Raw genomic sequence first — 20768 nt, forward strand, 5'->3', positions numbered from 1 at the left:
CAACTATTTTTAAAGTGATGATTTTTTGGGGGGTGAGGGTTGAAAGGATGAAATTCACTGTGGGTTTTTTTTTTTTTTTTTTCTTTTTTAGCCTTATGGCTAAGAATACTTTTTAGATACTTTAAAAGTCATATTTGCATTTACCCTTACTGACTCATGAAAGCTGTGTTGGTGTTTTACTGTACATACTTCAAATGCACATAGGAATAGAAGTGTGTTATAAATCTAGCTTTCTTTATGATGTTTCTGATGAAAATTGAAAACTTTACCTTTTCTTGTATATAGTCAAACTTTCTATTCATATTAAAGTTACATTTCATTCTGAGTTCGAAAGTTTGAAAATTATTAGTTTTGCAAGCTCAAGCATTAATGTTACCATTTTGTGGAGGTTGGAATGGATTTATGAAGACAGTTCCATCACAGAAGCAATTCTTAGTAAATTTTCATGACCAATACAAAATAACAAAAATGTAATGGATCAGAATGAAGTAAAGCAAGGCTGTATATTGAAAGTCATCCAAAAAGATTTACTTTCCTCAAGTGTTATTTATCCTGTTATTCTCAGTAGTGTTTGGAGAAATATTTTTCAGCATAATTTCATTTGACTTCTCAATAATCTTAGAAGCAATAAAAGAACCATTATTAAATAATGTAATGTTAAGGATGTGAAGGTTTTTAAAAACTTGTAAGGTTTTCCTAATCAGCAGTAAACTCTTGTAGTTGTGTTATTGCATACTAAACGCAAGTTGCTATGTTTTTGCCCTATGTATTACCTTGAGGATAAATTTCTTTATACAATCACGTTCTTTAATTGTAGATTACTTTCTAAAGATGCCAAAGGAATCAGGATTTTTCTTTATTTATTTTAAATAGCTAAAATCTTGTACTTTATATTTTGAAATAAGGTGGGATTGTGTAAACATGTGAACAGTTTTGTTTCATTGTTAGAATTTTTAAGGGGAGGAGGGCAGTTTTGTGATTTTAGTTCTATGTGAATTATTTCAGATATCAAACACATCCTCCCAGTTAGTTTACTGTTTGCCTGCATTGTCAGGGTATATTTAATTGTCCTGTGTTTTGGCAAAGGAGAGAGAAATCTGAGGTTGCTTAAAGGTCACGTATTACAGACTTCCACTCAGAGCCAGCTCTTACCTTACATTGGACATTTGTTGGAGGGGCGGGCACACCTGGTGACGCTCAGGAGTTACTCCTGGCTATGTGCTCAGAAATGGCTCCTGCTTGAGGGACCATATGGGACACTGGGGGATCGAACCATGGTCCGTCCTAGGTCAGACACGTGCAAGGTAAATGCCTTACCGCTGCACCACTGCTCTGGCCCCACTTACCTTTGACTTCGATGCACACAATAGAACAGTACAAGTGAATTAGCACACCCATGGCCCAGGAAAATTAAAAAAAAACACACACACACAAAATGTATAGAGAAGTTCTGGGCCGGGAAGGTGGCGCTAGAGGTAAGGTGTCTGCCTTACAAGCGCTAGCCAAGGAACGGACCGCGGTTCGATCCCCTGGCGTCCCATATGGTCCCCCCAAGCCAGGGGCGATTTCTGAGCACATAGCCAGGAGTAACCCCTGAGCGTCAAACGGGTGTGGCCCAAAAACCAAAAAAAAAAAAAAAAAGAGAAGTTCTCCATAATGCATTTCTTTTCCATTTCAAAAATTTACCTCATTTATATTTAATGTGATCATCTCTCTCCTGTCATGGCACATTTCCTACTGTCCTTCTGAAGTTGTGCTGTTGACTTTTTTTTTTTTGTACTTGTGTTGGTGAAGTGCCATGGATCAGACCCAGAGCCTTCATACGTGCAAGCATGTGCTCTTCCACTAAGTTACATTCCTAGCACCTGGGGAAGTTCTTTTTACTTCTTTCAAGGTAGATTCTTATTTCCCTAAACATAGAAACCAAGGCTGGAGACTTTTTCTGTCCCCCATCTCCGTGCTAAGCTATTGAAACTTAATTTGCTTTTAATTAAAAGAAAAAGAACACTAAAATTTTAAGTACGTAGGGAACAAAAGGCAAACTTGGTAGGAATTTTGTGATTTGTTATTTAAAAGCCTTCAGAAATTATGGTCGAAAAATACTGATTCTTAGGTTAGGCAACCTATTGTTCAAAGTCAGTAAGAATTTTATTATAATAGTTTTATTTTTTTTATTATGTGCCTGACTTAAGAGAACAAATAACTAGCTGTATAGTGTTTCATTATAAAATCATGAATGAATAGCATTTTTTTTCACCCAAATAAGTGTACAGTACTCGTTATAGAAATATACAAAAAGCTTGGTCCTGAATAGATTATCTAGGTAGATCCTTCAAATGTTTGAAATCATGACTCTAGTTTAAACACACTCAAGGAAATAGAAGTGTTTGAAATCTTGCTTTTTAATGCTTCTTTTGGTTGAATATTCTGGTTTTTACAGAGATTCATCTATCTGAAATGAAAGGCAGGTTTTTTTTCTTTTGGGAGATTTTCACATGTGATTGTTGGTGGCACTTAAAACTATGCAAAATAATTTTTTAAGTATGAGAACGATTTGGCCGTTAAAATGGATATTACATATTTATGCACTACAGACTGCAGCATTCATGTTACTTGTTTACTAAGCTGCTAATAAGTTTATCAATGTGAAAAGCAGATATTGCTTTAAGTGTATGCCTGATTTGAGCTTTTAAAAACTGCAGTAGGAATATGATAATGTTCCTTCAGTCCTCATAGCAACATGGAGAATAAAACTTACTTTAAAAACTTAAATGAATTCAGGAAGGGAAGAGTTAGAGCCAGGTATACCTTGTTTTGTACATAGATCATAGATGGAGACAACATTTAAGTATGAAAAAGGAAGCCGTCTGTTTACAATTAACTTTATTTCATGGACTTTTACAAAATGAAGTATTGAATCACTTTTTCCTAGTTAAATTTAAATTCCAGGGTATAAACCATTTATTTAAATTCCGTGCATTTTTATTCTTTTTGAACCAAGTTTAACATAAATGCTTGGCATCAGCTGTTTGCTGTCACTGGAGAAGAAGACAACTTGGAAGTACTGCTAGTCAATAGCCTCCCCAAGTTTGACTTCTCTGCAGCGTCTGCACAGTATGTCACATGTTCTGTTTGCACTATCGCAATATGGATGAAAATACTGTGGCATAGAGTGGGGGATTAGCATTTTCTCCCCAATTCCCATTTGTCCTGTTACTGCTTATTTGAAATCTGCCATCCTATACCTGTGATCATCACCTAAATGTAAGTGTGAGCGTGTCCCCTCCTGCTTGGTGATTTCAACCATGCTGCTATAATGGGGTGTGGCACAGCTCACCAATTGGGTTCAAGGGGTGAGTGGATACAAGTTGATGTGTTGTCAAATGATCCTTGTGTACTTGCTGTTAGCTACTTTTACAGGCATCATAATAAAAGCTAGACTATTTCTTTGGGGGGAAAGAGACTTATTTAATGTAATTTAAAGACTTTTCCAATAGAAAATGAAATACTATTGAAAATATCTATTTTTAAGCTTTCAGCAATTGATGGTGCTTTGTTGTGGTGTCTGCTGGAAGTCTACTGCCATTGTAGGGAATCTCATTAACCTCACTGAGAAAGAACCTTGCTTGTTAGCTTCTCTAGATCTCTTATTCTAAACAATCTGTTAGTGATGACAAAATCTGTAGGAGGGTCTATTCTGAGCCGTTAACTTCCTGTAAGGGGAAAATGGGTGGGTTTCCAGAAAGACCATTGAAACAGGGTGGGCTGTGGGTGGAGGGCTGGGTCTTGTCTTGAGAATTAAAAACTACAAAACACTTTTGTACACAACTGATTTTTTAAAAAAAAATAATAATAAACACATTTTTAAAGATGTTGAATTTCTTTTCCCCCTTACTGGGAATTCTTAGAAATAAATGCATGCATGTTTTCCCTTTAAAATGGTTTCCATTTTCTTTCTGATTATTTAGTACAGGCAGTTAAACCTCTACAAACTTTTTAATAGGAAGCAAACTATTTTAAAATTAGACCAAGAGGCAAGAGCGATAGATAGTAAGGTACATTTATTTACCTTGCACATCACTGACCTTACTTTCATCTTGTATTTGAAATGGTCACCCAAGCACTACAGGATGTGGCGCCCAAACAGACTAAAGGTATTTGAAAATGGGAATATTGTTTGATTAGGTTCTTACCCAAAATTGGGCATAATCCAGAATAAGTTGGTACTGAAAATAAGTTTATATTTGAGGTCAGTGTGGAAGAGGAATAATGTGTTGGGAAGTGAAGTCATGGTATTGTCCCGTAATTACCCCTATGTCCAAGAATACGAAAATATCTAGGGCGATGGATCGATAACAGTGGGAAGGGCGATTGATTAACTTGCATGCAGTTGACCCAGGTTCAATCCTCGGCATCCCTTATGGTCCCCTGAGCCTGCCAGGAGTAATTTCTGAATGCAGAGCTAGGAATAACATCTGGGCCCTGGAACAAAACAAAGATCTGTTGAGGGCCAGGGTGTTTATCACAGCAGAGCACACTGCCACCCAGATTTGGTCCGGCATCACATAGGGTCTGAGCATCACCAGGAAACATCCCTGAATGCACAACCAGAAGACCTGACCACTACTGAGTGTGACCCAAAAAGAGAAGGGAGGTTGCTGACCTAGGCCTGAGACCTCAATAGTCTGGAGCACTTTCCATGCAGGAAGCCCGGTTTTCATCCTGGCCCTACATCCTCTCGATGACCTCCAGGGTGGATGGATAGCCATCACAAGGCCCAATAAGTAGCCCCTGGTTAACAATACGAGTATGTAAGGGGAAAATACATGGGTCTTTACTGCTTTTGAAACAGTATTGCAGAGAGGACTGAGGGGGACTCTCCACCGGCTGAAGGTATGCAGCGTCACGAGGGGATGGGAAAGGGACTAGTGCTGAGTATGGAACCTGCCAACTACATGCAGGAGCTGCTGAGGGGTAATGCCAGCCCACTAGACTTGTGTTTTGACTTTTTTTTTTTTTTTCTTGGTTTTTGGGCCACACCCGGCGGTGCTCAGGGGTTACTCCTGGCTATCTGCTCAGAAATAGCTCCTGGCAGGCACGGGGGACCATATGGGACACCGGGATTCGAAACAACCACCTTAGGTCCTGGATCGGCTGCTTGCAAGGCAAAAACGCCGCTGTGCTATCTCTCCTGGCCCGTGTTTTGACTTTTGGGGAGACACACTGGGAGCACAAAGGAATCAGTCCGGAGAGCTCTGGGGAGCTGGGGACTGGACCTGGGTCAGCAGCGTGAACGGCAAGTGGCAAGAAGGGACGCTTGCCAAGTGCTTTACCTCCTGTACAGGATCCTTTCAACTTCCCAAACCCCATCTCCACTCTAGCGATTTCACAGGAACAACATGCAGTGCTGCTATTTGAGCCAGTGTCAGCTCAGCCATCGTATGATACGACCCCCACCACACATATTTGTTTGTTGAGCTCAGTGTTCAGGGCTTACTGCTGGCTGTGCTCAGGGATCACGCCTGGCGGGGCCAGAGGACCCAGGTTGGCTAACTGCAAGGCAGGAGTCCTACGCACTGCTCTGGCTCCCCGTCTCTTGCCTTTTTAACAAATGTAATCATATAGTTGGATCCACATTCGGATTCCTGCTCCGCGTGGCCCAGTACTGCTGGGGTCACTCTAATGCTTCCCACCACTACAGATCCAGAGAACAAGCAGCTGGTCATCCTCTATAACCCGGACTCAGTTGGCTGTGCCCTCTTGAGTTCTTGGAAGGCAAAAATACTACTCCAGGCCGAAGCAATAGCACAGTGGGTTGGAGCTCTTGCACACGGTCGACCCAGGTTCGATCCCTGCTATCGCACATGGCCCCATGCCTACCAGGATTAATTTCTGAGCTCAGAGTTCAAAGTAGCCCCTAAGTGTGACCAGGTGTGGCCCCAGAACCAAAAATGTTTATTATTTAACAGAGTCTTTAGCTCATAGTTGCATATTTTATGTACACAGAGAATAGCTCTACTAGTCTTCAGATGCCCTGACAAGTAAAATCAAAAGTACTTTTTTGTTGGTTTTTTTTGGGGGAGGGTCATACCCGGCAGCCCTCAGGGGTTACTCCTTGCTCTACACACTCAGAAATCCCCCCTGGCAGGCACGGGGACCATATGGGATGCTGAGATTCGAACCACCGTCCTTCTGCGTGCAAGGCAAACGCCTTACCTCCATGCTCTCTCCGACCCCCAAAAGACTTATTTTTCAGGGATGTTTTTTGTTTGTTTTTGTTTTATGTTTTGGGGCCTTACCCAGAAAAGATCAGGAGTTATTCCTGGCTTTGCATTCAGTCATCTTGTGATGCTTGGGAGACCATATGGGATGTCAGGAATCAAACCCAGGATGGCTGCCTGCAAGGCAAGGATAGTATAAACTCACTGTACTATCTCTAGTACATTTTTTTTTTTTTGAGTCACACCCGGTAGCACTCAGGGGTCAGTCCTGGCTCAATGCTCAGAAATTGCTCCTAGAAGGCTCAGGGATTCGAACCGCCAACCTTCTGCTTGCAAGAAGGTCACCTTACCTCCATGCTATCTCTTCGCCCCCCCCCCCTCTCTAGTACATTTTATCAGAGTTTATGATTGAATCCGGGGGGACAAATTGTTTAATGATGTAAATTTAGAGTAATGGGAGCTGGAGAGATAGCATGAAGGTAAGGTGTTGGTTCAAATCCCAGCATCCCAACTCGAGCCTGCCAGGAGCGATTTCTGAGCATAGAGCCAGGAGTAACCCCTGAGTGCTGCCGGATGTTACCCAAGAACCAAAAAAAAAAAAAAAAAAGGTTTAGAGTGATGGTCTGTTCAGTGGATTATTATAACTTTATTTAAGAACTCCTTGGGGGGGGGAATGAACAGACCATGAAGGAAGTGCATTTGCCTTGCACGCAGAAGGATGGTGGTTCGAATCCCAGCATCCCATATAGTCCCCCAAGCCTGCCAAGAGCGATTTCTGAGTGTAGTGCCAGGAGGAACCCCTGAGCAATGCCCAGTGTGACTAAAACCAACAAAAAAGAAGTAAAATGAGGACTGGTGAGTAGCACAGCAGTAGGATGTTTGCCTTGCATGTGGCCAACCTGGGAGGGATCGGGTTCAATTCCCGGCATCCCAGCACAGAGCCAGGAGGAACCCCTGAGTGCCACCAGGTGTGACCCAAAAACAAAAATAAATAAAATTAACCTATGACCTACACAAATACCAAGATCTCTAGCTACAGAGGCCTGATTCTATTATCCACAACTGAGTGGAAAGTTTTCTGGCACCATAAAAAGACTTTGTGATGTGAAAATTAACTTGTATGGAGCCTGTAATAGTTCCCATGGCAGGATGCTTCAAGGGCGGAAAAACCCTGTATCTCTGGCTTAGGCCAAGGGAATTAATTCTCTTTCTAATTTTCCCAATACTTACTGTGCCTATGCAAAAAAAAAAAAAAAAAAAAAAAAAAAAAAAGCACAAAACCTTGCCACACCAGCCTTCCTTCCTTCAGTTTGTGTGTGTGTTTCTCTTTTCTTCTTATTTTTTTCTTTTTCTTCTCTTTTCTATTTTTTCTTTCTTTTTCTTTTTTTTATTATTCTAATTTTTTATTTTATTTTTTATTCTTGTGGTTATTATATGATGGTGGTTGTTTTTAATAGCTGGGTGCTTTTTCTTTTTCTTTTTTTGGTTGATACTGGTTTTTCTTTTTTTTTCCCCATTCTTCTCTTAAATTGATATTTATAAACTCTAGAAGGAATCCTCCCAGTTGTTTTTTTTTTCTTTTATGTGTTTTATTTTTGTTTGTCTTTTTTTTCTTTTCTTTTTCTTTTTTTTTCAGGCCACACCCATTTGATGCTCGGGGTTGCTCCTGGCTAAGCGCTCAAAAATTGCCCCTGGCTTGGGGGAATCATATGGGATACCGGGGGATTGAACCGAGGTCCTTCCTTGGCTAGCGCTTGCAAGGCAGACACCTTACATCTAGCACCACCTCGCCGGCCCCTTTTGTTTGTGGTTTTGTGTGTGTGTGTGTGTGTATTTTTATTTTATTTTATTTTTTGTTTTGTTTTCCAACAGAACCACATAACATGAATCATTTTGTTCTGCCTTATGAATTGAAGAGGGGCAGGGAATGGAGGATACGAGTAACAAACAGTCGTATGAACATTAAGTGGAAATAAAAAATGATCAGACTCGGGCCCGGAGAGATAGCGCAGCGGTGTTTGCCTTGCAAGCAGCCGATCCAGGACCAAAGGTGGTTGGTTCGAATCCCGGTGTCCCATATGGTCCCCCGTGCCTGCCAGGAGCTATTTCTGAGCAGACAGCCAGGAGTAACCCCTGAGCAACGCCGGGTGTGGACCAAAAAAAAAGATCAGACTCAAACACCAAATCCAAAGTCAACAACAACAGAATGGATACCCAATCTACAATAAGCTAGACACAGAGGGGAGCAGTTAACACTAGCAGACCGGGGGGGGGGGGGGAGGGGGGCAAGAGAGAGCAATATGGGATGCATGCTGGGAATAGGGGTGGAGGGAGGACAACACTGATAGTAGGATGGCCCTGATTTATTGTCACTGTGTACCTTAAATATTACTGTTTTTGTGAAAGATTTGTAATTCACTTTGGTCACAGTAAAAATCTTTTTTTTTTTTTTTTTTTTTTTGGATTTTGGGCCACATCCGGCGGTGCTCAGGGGTTACTCCTGGCTGTCTGCTCAGAAATAGCTCCTGGCAGGCACGGGGGACCATATGGGACACCGGGATTCGAACCAACCACCTTTGGTCCTGGATCGGCTGCTTGCAAGGCAAACGCCGCTGTGCTATCTCTCCAGGCCCAGTAAAAATCATTTAAAAATAAACAAATTGGGACCGGAGAGATAGCATGGAGGTAAGGCATTTGCCTTGCATGCAGAAGGACGGTGGTTCAAATCCCGGCATCCCATATGGTTCCCCGTACCTGCCAGGGGCGATTTCTGAGCATAGAGCTAGTAGTAACCCCTGAGTGCTGCTGGGTGTGACCCAAAAAAACCCAAAAACCAATAAATAAATAAATAAACAAATAAATTAAGTTGGCCGGTGAGGTGGCGCTAAAGGTAAGGTGTCTGCCTTGCAAGCGTTAGCCAAGGAAGGACCGCGGTTCAATCCCCCGGCGTCCCATATGGTCCCCCAAAGCTGGGCAATTTCTGAGTGCTTAGCCAGGAGTAACCCCTGAGCATCGAACGGATGTGGCCCAAAAAACCAAAAAACGGGCCGGGCGGTGGCGCTAAAGGTAAGGTGCCTGCCTTGCCTGCGCTAGCCTTGGACGGACCGCGGTTCGATCCCCCGGTGTCCCATATGGTCCCCCAAGCCAGGAGCAACTTCTGAGCGCATAGCCAGGAGTAACCCCTGAGCGTTACTGGGTGTGGCCCAAAAAAAAAAAAAACCAAAAAAAAATTAATTAATTAATTAATTAAGTTAACAGATGGGAATATATTAAGCTGAGAAGCTTCTGCACCTCAAAGGAAATAGTGCCCAGGATACAAGAGCCACCCACTGAGTGGGAGAAACTATTCACCCAATACCCATCAGATAAGGGGCTAATCTCCAAAATATATAAGGCACTGACAGAACTTTACAAGGAAAAAAACATCTAATCCCATCAAAAAATGGGGAGAAGAAATGAACAGACACTTTGACAAAATAGAAATACAAATGGCCAAAAGACACATGAAAAAGTGTTCCACATCACTAATCATCAGGGAGATGCAAATCAAAACAACGATGAGATACCACCTCACACCACAGAGAATGGCACACATCACAAAGAATGAGAATAAACAGTGTTGGCGGGGATGTGGAGAGAAAGGAACTCTTATCCACTGCTGGTGGGAATGCCGTCTAGTTCAACCTTTATGGAAAGCGATATGGAGATTCCTCCAAAAACTTGAAATCGAGCTCCCATATGATCCAGCTATACCACTCCTAGGAATATACCCTAAGAACACAAAAATACAGTACAAAAACCCCTTCCTTACACCCATATTCATTGCAGCACTATTTACCATAGCAAGACTCTGGAAACAACCAAGATGCCCTTCAACAGATGAATGGCTAAAGAAACTGTGGTACATATACACAATGGAATATTATGCAGCTGTCAGGAGAGATGAAGTCATGAAATTTTCCTATACATGGATGTACACGGAATCTATTATGCTGAGTGAAATAAGTCAGAGAGAGAGAGAAAAACGCAGAATGGTCTCACTCATCTATGGGTTTTAAGAAAAATGAAAGACATTCTTGCAATAATAATTTTCAGACACTAAAGAGAAAAGAGCTGGAAGTTCCAGCTCACCTCAGGAAGCTCACCACAAAGAGTGATGAGTTTAGTTAGAGAAATAACTACATTCTGAACTTTCCTAATAATGAGAATATATGAGGGAAATGGAGAGCCTGTTTAGAGTACAGGCAGGGGTTAGGTGGGGAGGAGGGAGACTTGGGACATTGGTGGTGGGAATGTTGCACTGGTGATGGGTGGCGTTCTTTACATGACTGAAACCCAAACACAATCATGTATGTAATCAAGGTGTTTAAATAAAAAAAAAATTCAAAAAAAAAAAACCAAAAAAAAATTAATTAATTAATTAATTAAGTTATATTTAATTTAAAAAAATCTCGTATTCTTTGGAGGGAGTAGGCGAATTTTAAACTTCTCACAACAAAGTACCAGATTCATGGTATGCAAAGGCCCTGAGGAACAGCGGGCTATAATTAAACCACATGTGGGCCTGATTCCTTTGACTTTATGGGGAATAATGACGTGATTTTCATAAACTGTGGTGTGCAGAATTTCATATTCTCCTTGCTCCAGCAAATCCCAATATACCCTCTAGGGGACTGGAGAAGTAGCACAGTCGTAGGGTGTTTGCCTTGCATGCAGCCAACCCAGGAGACTGTTTCAAATCCCTGCATCCATATGGTCTCCTGAGCCTGCCAGGAGCAATTTTTGAGGGCAGAGCCAGGAGTAACCCCTGAGCGCCTCCAGGTGTGGCCCCAAAACCAAACAAACAAACAAACAAAAAAATCCAACATACCCCCTAACTTAAAGACTCAAAATTTGGGGCTGGAGAGATAGCATGAAGGTAGAGCCTTTGCCTTGCATACAGAAGAATGGTGGTTCAAATCCTGGCATCCCATATGGTCCCCCGAGTCTGCCAAAAGCGATCTCTGAGCATAGAGCCAGGAGTAACCCCTGAGTGCTCTTGGGTGTGACCCCAAAAAAAATTTTTTTTTTTACTAGGGCCTATTGCCATTAAAGAAACAGCACCAATAAAGATAGAATGGAGATCTAAAGACCTGGTATGGACAGGGCAGTGGCCCCTAAAAACTGCTAAGTTTGGGGCTGGAGCAGTGGCACAGTGGTAGGACGTTTGCCTTGCATTCGGCTGACCTAAGATGGACCACGGTTAGATCCCCCGGCTTCCCATATGGTCCCTGAGCTAGGAGCAATTTTCTGAATGCATAGCCAGGAAACGGTCAACAATAGCATTTTGTATGTGGATGGAAAACCAGAAATTCAGATAGCACAGTTTAACTGGGATCCAGAGACTGTGGGTCTTGTCCATGGATCTTTTCTCTGGTGTTACATTGTGACACAAATCCCAGGTGGCTTCCTTTCCAACAAGTTTGCAGCATATATGGTGTAAAACTCCAACAGTCATGGATTTCTTCTTCCCGCCGAGATCAGGAAGCTTGTAGTTGTGGGTGAAGGAGATGGGTTGCACATGTGAAATCCTGAAAATTAAAATGTTAAGGACTAGGAAGAGAGAAGGAAGGATAAGGAAGACTAATTTGGGGAAGATAAAGTTAGGAAAAAGGAAACTATATACAAAATATGCAGAACAGACAGACACTAAACAAGACATACATACACAGACTTCACAAAAAATATGGCCATAACATTCACTCATACTAAAAAATATTTGTTGGAAAGGATCCAAAATAGAGCAAAAGAAGAGGGTCAGTGGCCCAAAAAACCAAAAACAAACAGAAAAAATGATAAGGTAGATGTAGGGAGCCACATTCTCCCTCACAGTCTTAGCATAAGTACAGCCATCTTGTAGCAAATTGTCATTTTCTAACAGGCCTGTCCTTTAGTTGAATTGTGTACATGCCAATTGGCCATGAGTTGACGCAGATCAAAAGAACCATAAGGTCACACTCTTCTGGCTCAGGAAACTCAGACCTATAGATAGAGCATTTGGTGCGATAATAGGATATTCCTCAGGAAACTTGTATTAAATTAACAGGCACATGCCAAACCTTTTGAACTGCATGATGACAAATGCATGCTTGACAAATGTTTACATTGTTCCCTCCTCCCTTTGTATAAAAACTATATAAGTCATGGCATTTCAAAAATAAATCGACGCCATAATCAGAATCCTTGGTGGTCCCCTTTTTCCCACCCATTTCCTTTTCAGGTGCAGACCCTTTCCACGACCATGAATAAACTGAAGCTGCTGGCCGGCACAGGTAGAGGTGTTAAAAGAATTAGTGGATGAACAGTTAAAATTGAGACATAGACATATCCAAACCTTTTCTCAGTGGAATTCACCTATATTTGTAATGCAGAAATAATCGGGGAAATGGCGACATTTTGGAGAAGGTGGTCATACCAGGTGGTGCTCAGAGGTTACTCCTTGCTCTGCACTCAGAAATTGCTTCTGGCAGGCTCAGGGGACTGTAGCATTAATTAATTAACGATGGTGGTGGATGGAGGTGGATGGAGAAGGATGGATTTTTCTCTGCCATCCCAGGCCACATGGCTCCACAACCCCATTCAGCTGGTGGGTCCCCAGGTTTAGGTGAATGGAGGAATCAGACTCATCCAGAGACAGGCATCAGGAAGCATCAACTTTATTCATACCCTATTCACCACATGTGTGTGGCCTATATCATAACCTTTCTTTTTTTTTTTTTTGTGGTTTTTAGGTCACACCCGGCAGTGCTCAGGGGTTACTCCTGGCTTCATGCTCAGAAATTGCTCCTGGCAGGCACGGGAGACCATATGGGATGCCGGGATTCGAACCGATGACCTTCTACATGAAAGGCAAACACCTTACCTCCATGCTATCTCTCCGGCCCCATTTCATAACCTTTCAAGCACAGCCATTCTTTTTTTTTTTTTTTTGGTTTTTTGGGCCACACCCTGTGACGCTCAGGGGTTACTCCTGGCTATGCGCTCAGAAGTTGCTCCTGGCTTCTTGGGGGACCATATGGGACGCCGGGGGATCGAACCGCGGTCCGTCCTAGGCTAGCGCAGGCAAGGCAGGCACCTTACCTCCAGCGCCACCGCCCGGCCCCATCCATTCTTAGCTAGCCCTGCATCTTAACTCCTTTCAGCCATCTTCCCTTTGACCCCCATGCAGGCCAAAGACCAAAAGGGCAGAGCCCTAATCCCCTGGGTCAAAGGCCTTATCTACCTTTTCCAAGACCCCTCCCAGGAATGGACAGGGTCTTGCAGGTAAGGTCAAGTTATCTAGGGAGAAAGGGTGGGGTATGAGGCTTCATCTCCCCCTTCTCTGAAATATAAAAGAACCTTTTGTAATCCTGACTCCACCTTTAGCCAAAGGTGGGTTAATAGTTTCATGCAACAACGTAATAAAGTGAAAATTAACATACCAGCCCTTTTCAAAAACATAACATTTATGCAAAACATACTATACACCCGGGCCTGGAGAGATAGCACAGCGGTGTTTGCCTTGCAAGCAGCCGATCCAGGACCTAAGGTTGTTGGTTCGAATTCGGTGTCCCATATGGTCCCTCGTGCCTGCCAGGAGCTATTTCTGAGCTGACAGCCAGGAGTAACCCCTGAGCATCGCCGGGTTTGACCCAAAAACCAAAAAAAAAAAATACTATACACCTGTAACTTAAAATTTCCTTAATGCTTTTCTACCAAGCACTATTCCGGAACTTTTATGTTCCTATACTTTTAAACTATATTGGGGGAACTTTCTGTTCCTATTAACCTTCCCTACACACAAGTACTATAGCATAAATACATAACATACATTTTAAAAACAGGCTAAGTACATTAAAATACACACAGCAATTGAAAATATTAACTATGGAAAACAACAAAACACATTTAAATGATAAAGAAAATGACTTAATCAAGACAAAGATGCAGGTGGTTAGAAATCAGATCTTTAAATGGGCTAAACTGTTATTACTCCCTTTTTTAAAATTTTTTTTAAACCACTAACTAAAACTTATCCCATCACCAACTATGAGCAAAATATATGACTACCCGCTTAGTCCCTACACCTAAAACCATAAGTCCAGATGCTGGTTTGTCCCACGCTGATCTCACTACGTGGCTTCTTTAAACTTTCTGCAGGCCGGTTCGCTCGCGCCATTGACCTTTGTGATCTGGAGGGTGGATTCCAGGCTTTTCCATAGCAGAGCCGAGCCGCAGGTGTTGCCGTTTCTGGGCTGATTAGGAGATTTTCCACTGTTTCTTTGCAGCAGGACAGGCATTGTTGGCTGATCACTGCTGCCAAAACGCAACTTGTTTGCAGCATTTTTTCTGCAGGGCATGTGTGGTGCACCACCGCTCTGGCCTTGGTATATTTTTTTAATATTTCCAACACCTAACTTGCTGACAGCTGCTATCATTCAATTGTCTGGGCCCTTGGAATGGGTTTATTTACATAATAATAGTTGAAGCAAATCCTCAAGGTATACAGATTAATGTATTTCATACTGTGGTGCCCTATTTAGAACTGATTTCTGGGGGGGAAGGAAAAAAAAAAGAACTGATTAATTTTTTTTTCTTTTTTTTTTTTCGGGTCACACCGGGCAGTGCTCAGGGGTTACTCCTGGCTCCATGCTCAGAAATCGCCCAACAATTGCAGTATATTCTCCAGAAATATTCTGAGCCCACCTTCATCCCCCAAATAAGAGCCCATTCAGGTCTTCCAGGAATAACATTGCAGATCAACTGGTAATGGCTATATTTAAAACACTTTCTGGGGGCCGGAGAGATAGCATGGAGGTAAGGCGTTTACCTTTCATGCAGAAGGTCATCGGTTCAAATCCCAGCGTCCCATATGGTCCCCCGTGCATGCCAGGAGCAATTTCTGAGCACAGAGCCAGAAAAAAAAAAAAAAAAAAAACCCTGAGCACTGCTGGGTGTGACCCAAAAACCACAAAAAAAAAAAAAAAAAAAAAAAACAAAAAAAAAAAACAAGAAAAACAAAAAAACACTTTCTGAAGAACATACAGCTCTTTATGCAAATGCCTGCTGCAGGGGGCTGGAGAGCCAGGACAATGTGGTTAGAAGCCCAGTAAATCAGATGGTCCCTCAAGCCTGACAGGGGCGATTTCTGAGCACAGAGCCAGGAGTAACCCCTTAGCGCTGCCGGGTGTGACCTCCCCACCCCAAAAAATGCCTGCTGCCTATATATGAACTATCATATTTCATGGAGGCAATCTAGGCAAAATGTAGAAGAATGTATCATTTGTGAACCTCTAAATTAAAAAAAAAAAACAACTCATGTAGTTGAAGCAAATCTTCAAGGTATACAGATTAATGTATTTCAGCAGATGGATGTTAGCTGCAGGTTAGTTTTGGTCCGCCAGGTCTCGTGGACCGGCTCTTGGGGTCTGTATGCCTTAGAGGACTTGTTCTGAGTCTCTTTGAGGAGAGTGGATACAGGGATGGCAAAATATGAAATGAATGAGGTCACACAAACGAATTGTATGGGGACACAAGTTCTGTCTAGCTTGTGACAAACTTTTTTTTTTTTTTTTTTGGTTTTTGGGCCACACCTGGCAGTGCTCAGGGGATACTCCTAGCTGTCTGCTCAGAAATAGCTCCTGGCAGGGCCGGGCGGTGGCGCTGGAGGTAAGGTGCCTGCCTTGCCTGCGCTAGCCTAGGACGGACCGCGGTTCGATCCCCCGGTGTCCCATATGGTCCCCCAAGAAGCCAGGAGCAACTTCTGAGCGCATAGCCAGGAGTAACCCCTGAGCGTCACAGGGTGTGGCCCAAAAAAAAAAAAAACAAAAAAAAAACAAACAAAAAAAAGAAATAGCTCCTGGCAGGCACGGGGGACCATATGGGACACCGGGATTCGAACCAACCACCTTTGGTCCTGGATTGGTTGCTTGCAACGCAAACGCTGCTGTGCTATCTCTCCGGGCCCCTTATGACAAACTTTAATCTCCATGTTGGGATTATATCTAAGGTAAAACCACAGTTTTAGGCATAAAAGGAATTTCCGCATTGACAAATGGTGGGAGTGTAGAGAAAAACAGAAATATTAATAGTAGGCCTGTTTGTATTTGCATAACAAATATGACTGGCTAGGCTCAGGTGGAAAGGATCTTATCTAGGAAGTCCTGAGTTAGAACGGAGAAAGTAGCATCATAAAAAGGAGAAATTGCTAATATTAATAGCTGAATCAGTTTGACAGGCTCTATGAGCTAACAGTGAAAAAGTTGCTTTTGAGTTAGCAGAGGGCCAGGTCAAAAAGAAATGTCAATTTTGTGGCTGGATAGGAGCTACCATGACTCAGAGCTGAGTTCCTGACTTGGCTTTTAGATGTAAATAGGGCTGGCAGTGAGAAGAAAAAAATTGTCTTAGTTTTTTTTTTTTTTTTGTCCCCCCCATTCACAATACAGAACAGGCTAAAGGCCTGGGCTGAGGTATAATATGGGGTGCATTTAGAAAGAGGTACCTCTTTCTATATAGTCAGTGTAAAGAACACAGCTTGTGGTAAGCATTGGGAGGCCTTATCTTTTCTTTTCTTTTTGATTTATATATATATATAACTTTTAGTTTTATTTTGGTGCTGAGAATTCTCTGAGCAAAAGAATTTGATTGAGGCCATATTTTGGTCTGTAAATTTACAATGGAGAAATAAACCATATAATATGAAGGGAATATAAGACATGAATTTCAGAAATATCTCTTTGGGAATTCCTCAACTCTCCACACAGGGGCAAAGCATCCGCAGCAGGCCTTTTGAGGAATCCTGTAGGGTTTTTACAGTTCTCCACTTCAGGAAAATTCGGGGATTTCGTCTGGTGGGCCTACTGTATTGTCCCTTTAATTGGAGATATGAAATTATTATCTATGGCATAGACACATGTTACTTATACAGACATTTTTTCTGAAGAAACTCCATGTGGTTGTGGACACATATTCTCAATATGTATGGGCAATAACTATGTCTTCGCAGAGAACAAAAAGCAGTTTCTACTTTTTTTTTTTTTTTTTTTTTGGTTTTTGGGTCATACCCGGCAGTGCTCAGGGATTATTCCTGGCTCCAGGCTCAGAAATTGCTCCTGGCAGGCACAGGGGACCATATGGGGCGCCGGGATTTGAACCAATGACCTCCTGCATGAAAGGCAAATATGCCTTACCTCCATGCTATCTCTCCCGCCCCAGTTTCTACTTTTTTAAAGCAGTGTTTTTCTGGGATGGGAATTCAATATTGCAATAAGGCTGATAATGTATACTTACCTGGCAGGGGAGATACCATGATCACAAAGGTGGTTTTCCTAGGGTGAGGCTTATCCATTGCACTCCGGATGTGCTCACCCCTGCGATTTCCCCAAATGTGGGAAACCCAACTGCATAATTTGTGGTAGTGGGGGACTGCGTTCGCACTTTCCCCTGGGGGGAAAAAAAAGACTGATAATGTAGGGCTGGAGAGATAGCATAGAGGTAAGGCGTTTGCCTTGCATGCAGAAAGAACAGTGGTTCGAATCTTGGCATACCATATGGTCCCCCGAGCCTGTCAGGGGAGGTGTCTGGGCAGAGAGCCAGGAGTAACTAACTCCTGAGCACTGCCGGGTGTGACCCAAAAACTAAAAAAAAAAAACAACAACAAAAAACTAAAATAGACTGATAATGTGGGGCCGGAGTGGTGGTGCATAGCTGTGAGGTATCTGCCTTGAGCGCACTAGCCTAGGATGAACCATGGTTCGTTCCCCTGGTGTTCCATATGGTCCCCAAGATAGGAGCAATTTCATGGCCAGAAGTAACCCCTGAGTGTCACAGGGTGTGGCCCAAAAAAACCAAAAAAAAAAAAAGAAGGAAGGAAGAAAAAAAAAATAAAAATAAAGACTGATAATGGTTTTGCTTATACCAGTAAAACTCTTGATTTCTTTTGTAAGGAGTGGCAAATTAAACACATCAAAGGAATACCCCGTAATTGTTTGGACAAGGCATAGTAGAAAGGGCACACAGGACTCTAAAACACAGAAAAAGAGGTTTGCCACCAACTTTTATCATTGACCTTTTATCATTGACTTTATTTACATTAAACTGCCTGAATTTACCCCAGGGAGAATCTTACACAGCTGCTGACAGACATTTAAAGAGGACGCTCAGATACAAGAAACAATTCAGACTCCTGTTTAAATTAAAGTTGATAAATGGATTGCTGGCAATCTCTTATTTAGAGGGAGAGAATACGCTTGTTTTCATTGATGACAACTCTGCCAAGAAATTCTGGGTTCTACTACACCTTGTCAAGATCCAGGTACTCATAAATGACAAAACTCAGACACCTGTGACTGCAAACCCTCCTGAGATCTAACATGGGCCCCTTGAGAGGCTGAAAGCAACAGTGAAATTGATGAAGTCTCAACAGGTAACAGAAATATTGAACAGGAACTGTTAATAATGACCCCAAACCAGTCCCCAAACCTCAGTTCAGAATGAGAGAGTGGAACCTGCTATCACTAGACTTCAAATTTGGGAAACTCTTGTTACATGAACTCAACTGCATTGTCTGTATAGTATTCCAAATTGTTTTTGGATCACACTCGGCAATGCTGGCTCTACACTCAGAAACTGGCTGGTCTGATGGCAGTGGTTTATCAGAACTTATTAACATTATCATCATAAATCAATTTGACTGGCTTTAGGAAAAAAAAAAAAAAAAAAAAGGAAAGAAAAAAAGGAAGAAATTGTTCCTGGCAGGCTCAGGGGACCATATGAAATGCCATATTCAAGCCACCATCCTTTTACATTCAAGGCAAAAAAACCTACCTCCACACTGTCTCTCTGGCCTTAATATTCCAAATTTGACAGTATTTTTTTTATCAGTAATATTATAAGAAAGACATTAACATGCGAGTGGAGGGCCAGTGAGGTGGCACTAGAGGTAAGGTGTCTGCCTTGCAAGCGCTAGCCAAAAAAGGACTGTGGTTCGATCCCCCGGCGTCCCATATGGTCCCCGAAAGCCAGGGGCAATTTCTGAGCATTTAGCCAGGAGTAACCCCTGAGCATCAAACGGATGTGGCCTAAAAAACAAAAACAAAAAAAAAAAAAAAACAAAAAAAAAAAACATGCGAGAGGAAAGATCTTTGAATGAAAGTGATGAAAATTCAAAACAATCTGGGCAGGAACACAAGCAGTCTCATAAGTCTTTTACGTGCTTTTCCAAGGCCAGTTCAACTTTATACTTCAATGCTTCACCTGCCACCAAGAATCTGAGGCTGGGGCCGGAGAGATAGCACAGCGGTGTTTGCCTTACAAGCAGTTGACACAGAACCTAAGGTGGTTGGTTCGAATCCCGGTATCCCATATGGTCCCCTGTGCCTGTCAGGAGCTATTTCTGAGCAGAGATTCAGGAGTAACCCCTGAGCACCGCCGGGTGTGGCCCCAAAACCAAAGGAAAAAAAAAAAAAAAAAGAATCTGAGGTTTCTTTTTTTTTTTTGGTTTTTGGGCCACACCCGTTTGAAGCTCAGGGGTTACTCCTGGCTATGCGCTCAGAAATCACCCCTGGCTTGGGGGGACCATATGGGACACCGGGGGATCGAACCGCGGTCCATCCACTTGCAAGGCAGACACCTAACCTGTAGCGCCACCTTCCCGGCCCCAAGAATCTGAGGTTTATGAGACATTCATTTGTCTTTATCTGTAACATATACAGATGAATGTACAAGATTGTCTTAATTTATCTTTCAAAGAAGAGCTGAGAGACAATAAGGTTTATTGCAATTTTTGCAACGCAAAGACGAATTTATTTAAACTTTATTATTTACTAATTGATTAGTTTCTGGGCCACACTCAGCAGCACTCAGGGGCCACTCCTGGCTCTTCACTCAGAAATAACCCCTGGCAGGCTGGAGGACCTTATGAGATGCTGAAAACCAAACCTGGTCCCTCCGAGGTGGGTCACATACCAGACAAATATCCTACCACTGTGTTATCTCTCTGGCCTCATGAAAAGGAATTAAAAAATAAATACATAAAAGAAAACGCTCTTTTTTTGATGACAAGTAAATGAAAAGAAAAAAAAAAACTACAAACTTAAGTGGACTTCCCTTTTTAAGACTTAAATTTATCACAGTTCACCACTGAGTTACAAGACAAATCTGAGAAGTACAATTTATCATCAGTTTCAAAACATTATGGCGAACTAAATACCAGACACTGTACATCCTATGGTAAAAATGCTGCAAGACAACATTGGATTAAATTTCATGACCAGAAGATTACGGAAGTCTCCAGTGCATCAGTGAAGTTTTCAGCAGCTTATATTCTTTATATACTCCAAAGAAATGTCTAATTCAACCAATCCCAACTAACTACTCCCTTTCTTTTTCCATTTCTATTAATGTTCTATTGTTTTTCCACAGAAACAACTGCAAAATGAATTTGAAAACTCTGAACTCCCACTCCAGTGAACCTGGTGATTTTTTTTGGGGGGTGGGGTGGGGGTTTGGGTTACACCCAGCAGCGCTCAG

General features: G+C 42.2%; 1 protein-coding gene, 1 long non-coding RNA gene and 2 other non-coding genes across 4 annotated transcripts in view; 2 read left to right on the plus strand and 2 right to left on the minus strand.

Annotated features, from left to right (window-relative positions):
- The window catches only part of LIAS (lipoic acid synthetase), a 939974-nt gene that overhangs the window by 240410 nt on the left and 678796 nt on the right, over window positions 1-20768 (plus strand). The window lies entirely within an intron of this gene.
- LOC126032527 (uncharacterized) overlaps window positions 1-20768 on the minus strand; it is an 891448-nt gene that overhangs the window by 32779 nt on the left and 837901 nt on the right. The window lies entirely within an intron of this gene.
- On the minus strand, window positions 16659-16795 carry LOC126032752 (small nucleolar RNA SNORA51). Its single transcript, XR_007503966.1, has one exon. It is a non-coding gene; the product is annotated as a small nucleolar RNA SNORA51 (small nucleolar RNA).
- Window positions 17521-17684, plus strand: LOC126033003 (U1 spliceosomal RNA). Its single transcript, XR_007504161.1, has one exon. It is a non-coding gene; the product is annotated as a U1 spliceosomal RNA (small nuclear RNA).

Source organism: Suncus etruscus, chromosome 16 (assembly GCF_024139225.1).
Source record: "Suncus etruscus isolate mSunEtr1 chromosome 16, mSunEtr1.pri.cur, whole genome shotgun sequence".
NCBI lineage: Eukaryota > Metazoa > Chordata > Mammalia > Eulipotyphla > Soricidae > Suncus > Suncus etruscus.